Below are 5,929 nucleotides of genomic sequence, written 5' to 3'. Positions count from 1 at the left end.
TTAAAATAAAATAAGATATTTTAATTTTTTTTTTTAATTCTGCCATTTGTCATGTGTGCATTTTCCGTCTCTGATGTAACGGCAGGGACCAAAGAGGAAGCGTTTTTCAGGATAGGGACTAAAATCGGTAAAAATAAAATCTATGGACCAAAATAGGAATCGCCTGAAAATATAGGGACGAAAATATGATTTCCGCCTAAAATAAACGTTATAAGTTGAAATCATACTGTATGAATAGAAATAGGACATATGGATAAAGTTGGCTGTATAAGTGAGAATTTCAATATGAAATATATTAATTTGATTCTCATTGACTATATTCAAAGTATATGATACTTTTCTTCTGCCGGAAATGTTGGTACTAGGTAAGAAAAAAGGAAGCCGACAACTTGGCAGTGATATGTATATCTTTTTTGAGTTTTGACTGAAACCCAAACAAAACGGCAAAGCAAGTCATGGATAGTGAACGTACGTACAACACGTCCAAGCCACGGCGTGGGCACCGAGTTCCCATACTTCCCACCTGCCCTAAATTAGTGTTGCCTCTTGGATGTGGCAAACAATGATGAAATATGTGCTTGCATAAGTGCATACGTTCGCCTACAACTACATCACTACGTACAGGTGGGTCACATAAGTATACTCACCACAAAATTTCGTCTTCTAGATTGATATTTTGATATACATTGAACATCATATCTCATAATCGTGGAAAATCTTTTACGCGATAGATGTACGAGACCAATATTTCATTGAAACATGAGTCATGACACATGTTAGTGAGACATTAGTCTTATTCGTTTGATGGAAGAGATAAGCATATGCATTTGTTAAACTTTTTGCTCTTTGAGTTTTTTTGGGTCTCATAAAAAATAAAAATTAAATTTTAAAAATTAAAAAATAAAAAAAAAACCCCTCTTCATCTTGCTGTTTCTGAGCAATTGAGGAAAGATGTTCCTCTTCTTATTGGTTAATGAAATTGGGGTTTTTATACAAAAACCAAAACTCAAGAATAAGACATACTTCATTTTACAATTATATTATAGATGATAAATGTCAATGGCAAAATTTTATCAACTCGAGTATAAGATATTCTATAATTTTTTTTTAAAAATCAAGTATAATATATATTTCATTTTAAATATATTTAGTGACAAATTTTTCATAATTCTTTTTTTCACAACTACTCATGTGATTAGTTCTGATTGCTACACAATAAGAATGGTGGCTCTATGTGAGCGATATTGCATCAATCACAACTTATCACATTAACAAGTTATAAAAAATGTTGTGAAAATTTTTGTCTCCCTAATGTAATTCCAATTTGAATTGATGGACTAATCATCCAAATACCAATATTACCAAAGTCCAAAGAGTAAGATAATCCAAAACCCAAAGGCATGGGCAGAGAATATGGAATGGGAGCTAGACTTTGATTTGAGACATTATTGGACGAGTTCCCATATGTAGTGAAGGATACACAGGGACGGAGCCACTATTGGACTAGGGGGGCAACGACCACCCCTAAATTTAATATATATATATATATATATATGTATGTATGTATGTATGTATGTATATATATGTGTACTAATTTTAGCAATATAAAATTAGATTTTGCTCCCCTTAAACAATATCATTGATTTTTTAAAAGTAATGTTATACTAACAAACTTTTTATAAATTGTTTTGGTAAGAAATTCTTATTGGTTTGCATATAGGCTCACCAGTTACATCATTTTTTGTACTTACCAATAACCACTTATCACATCAACAATTTATTAACAAGTTTGTAACTAGCATTTTCCTCATTTTAGTAACCAAAAAAAAATTATAGGTCTAAAATCTAAAACAAAATATACAAGCAAAAAATAAATAAATAAATAGCCCAACATCAAAAATTACCAATAGTAAAACTAAAAAAATTAAGCTTAATCAACCAATTTTATCCAAAATAAACACCTGCGCACTCTTTAAAAAATTCTAAACAAAAATAATTTTGTTCTTACACAAAAAATTCCTCAATGACTAAGTAGTAGCATAATCAAATATTGAAATCACCGCAAACAACTAACAATAAAGCCGCTTCCGTGACACAAAGTTTTGGCTCTGTCCTTGTAGATACACACTGTTTGAATACAACTACAACCAGCTATCACTGCCAAACCCTCGTTGATAATGTCGACATGCTCAAGCTTATCGATAATGTTGAGCACAACAACCTCCCTATATGCAACAATGACGAAGACACCCACCACTACTACGTTTTGCAATTCAACTTCAGCTAGTTTGACCCCAAGCTATGATTTTCATTATTGTAAGATTACAAGCTTGACAATATGGCCTGACCCCATATGAGATTGGGTCTAGTTATGTTATCACATGCCATCCTTACAAGCTCATTTACCATTGCCTCCTTGCTGCACAAGAGCATTAGTCTGATTCTATTTCTTGGGGAGAGAACACTTGGGAAGACTCTAATTAAGGTTTTAATATAACATATAGAAATACTACTTAACTAAAAAATTCAAGCCTATGAGTTTAGTCTTAGTTTTGCTATATTAAGTTTCCAACTCTTTTTTTTTCTTTGATGTGAGACTTTCACTCTCATGAGTAATGATAAGCACATATAAGTTTTTTTTTTCTTGGTTGAGATAGCCTCTTTTTTATTTTTTCAACAATAATTATTCTCCTTAATTTAAATTTCTTGACATGTGCTAAGGCCTTGTACTGAATTGGTATCTAATTTACATGAATTTCATTTACCGCAGTAGCATATTCTATCCATCAATTACTTCAAGAACATTTTTAAAATATTTTTAAAAGTAAAAAGATTAAAATAAAATACTAAAAAAATATAAGGATATCAAAAGTTGGAAACAATGTTTAAAAGTTGAAGGACGAAATATATAATTTAATCTTTATTTCACTATTATTCTATTAAATGATATGAGATCACTACAAAGTAACAAAGGTTTAAGTTAACAACCCAAGTTTTGTCTTTTACTGATTCCTTGTCTACCTTTAGAATCACTGCCAAGCAAAATTAAAAATAGTATAGAAAAACAAGCGAAGCAATTAGCACGGGTTATTAATCTTTTTTGAGTGCAGGAATACTGTACCATAAATGTATAACCGACTGGTGTTTGTATTTGTTTCGACACAAATCATCACAAAAATATCAAATTTGTAAATGTTTGCAAGTTAACTTCAAGCTTTTTAATGATTTTAATAGGACTCTAATTTAGAGTTCAAGTTCAGAAATCAAAATTTTCAAAATTATCATGTACACTGAGAGTTAGACCTTTTCAAAAAAAAAAAAAAATCACTCAAGCCTTCAGATCAAAACTTAATGTAACTATCATTATACAAATATAAAAAATAATTTTAAATAAATGTGACAACAATGCTCCAGGCAATACATTTACTCGAATTTCTTCCCCTAAAATTACTTCTTTCATTCTTTGAACTATCTGAGATATCTTTTGATAGATTATACTGTCTATCAAATGGTGACTGGTGACTTAAATAATGTGGACCATATATATATATATATATATATATATATTTTTTTTGATAACAGAGTATTAGCATTCCCATTAGCAATGTTGATAGGCAACCAATACATTGTTCCTAGCTAGTAATAATGATTAAAGAGTCTTCACTTGATGAAAATAACTAATGATAAACTCATGTTGGTTGACAATTAAGATGTTGTCTTCTTGTAGTAATCAACTAGTGATGAAAATGCATGTTCAGGAGACATATACATGACTGATCATTTGGATCCTAGGGTCCATAATTTACTTAATAAGAAGGAAAGTTCATACTCTCCTGTAGAATTGGCAACCAAAAAAAAATGGTAGGTAGGAGTTAGTCTCTCCAATGAGATAGGTCAAACACGTTTAATCTACTGAATGGAGATTAAGTTAAGAATAATAATCTTCTTAATTCTTAGAATATATATATTTTTTTTTTTTGAAAAAAGAGAGGATAAAAGATGTAATGGAATAACTATTTTTATTTATAAGTTTGGTTGTTACATGTGAAAATTTTGTAAAATATGATATATATATATATATATATATATATGGAAAGTTTATATTTTTTGAAATATATTAATTTTAAAAGTTGTTATTGCAGTAAGGAATAACTATTATTGTAATTTTAGAAAAGAATAGTTATTCTTTAATTTAAAGAATAGGTATTACTAAAGATTAACTATTCATTCTAACAAAGATTCAATCAAATAACTAAATAGTTAATACAAACATGATAAATATTTTATTACAAGATTTATTACAATAATTACACCAAACGTGGTCTTATATCTAAAATAACAAAAATAGTAATTTTGAAGTTGGTTATGAATTCTTAACAAATTAGTTAAAATTGTCTATATACATTTTTTTTCCCTTGTCTAAAAGAAGAAAACCCAAAAAAATAAAAGATAAAATATCTTTTAATGGAGGTGAAAATAACGAGCCATTTAAAAAATAATAATAACAATCAAGAATGAATAATTTGTATTCTCTATCAAATGATATTCTTATAAGATTTTTTCAAGGGTTGAGAAAAAAATCAAAAACAAATATTTACAAAATCTATCTTAGATAAAAAAATTTAATTTGTATCTAATTGTGATTATTTTTAAGAGATACACATATGTATGCATAAAGTTACAAACTAGTATATTTTAAAAATTAAATAAATAATGCTTGGAATATTAGGTATAGAATTTTAAATGAAACCTTTATGTCTTTAATAAGAAATTAAGAAGTGAATTAGGTTTTATATTAGAGAATTTTACAAGAATAACAAGTGTGAGAAGAAAATTTCCATTTGTGGTGTCAGTCAGACATTCTCCTATTTCATAAAAATTAGATTAATTGATTATGTGTGAATTATTATTTTTTCATATATTAAGGGAAAATAAAATGTTCTTACGGTTTCATTGATAGCAGAAGAGCCTTACATGTTTAGGGGCCTGGAAAACGTAATAGGCTGCTACTCCCATTTTTTTGACATCAATAATTTCAAAGTTGAATTCAAGTGTGGCAAAAAAAAAAAAAAAATTTGCTAGAATTAATAAGATGAATTTGGATTAGAAATTTATATATGCATGAAAAATCTAAAATGAAGTGATTTACAATTACCTCATCGTTGAAAATCTCAGTATTAAATTTTAGATAAATTTTTGTTGAAATATTAAATTAATGAGACTAATATGAATGCGCTTATACATTAAAGTGATTGTTTGTTGTCCACATTATTTTAGTATATATGATAATACAATTATCACAATCAAAATATATATTGTAATTTTTCTGGAAAATATTCTAAAAATTTTGGAAACAAAAATACTGACTATATTAAATTACTTAATTACCTTCCTAAATTAGTTGACTTTTTATAATATCATATGAAATCATATTGAAAGATTATAATTCTAATCGCGTATTGATATATAGTTTTCTTTTCAAATAAAATAATGGGAAAATTTAACGAATATTTTAAATCCTAAGGACATTTGTTATTAAATTATTTTAGGAGTGGAAAAAAAAAGTAATTAATTTTTTAACAGTTTTTTTTTCTATTTCTCATAAAAGTGATATCAAAACTTTTTTAAAATAAATTATTTACAAAACTTTAATTTATAAATAATATTTTTGTTTATTTTTTATACTAGTAATGCTACAGACACAAACTATTTTATTATATTTTTACAGATAATTGGTTGATGTGGCAAACATTTTATTAGTTCTTATTTAAGCTTACCACTAATATTATTTTTTGAATTACCAATAATCGTTCACCACATTAATAGTTTATAATATTTTTTGTAAAAAAAAAAATTGTATTTCTAACATTTTCCTTTTCATACTATTTGTGAATCCCACGATAAAGCAGCTTTTATTTTATTTTATTAT

This window comes from Castanea sativa, chromosome 8, assembly GCF_040712315.1.
Source record: "Castanea sativa cultivar Marrone di Chiusa Pesio chromosome 8, ASM4071231v1".
Classification (NCBI taxonomy): Eukaryota; Viridiplantae; Streptophyta; class Magnoliopsida; order Fagales; family Fagaceae; genus Castanea; species Castanea sativa.
This window is presented reverse-complemented; position numbering follows the sequence as displayed.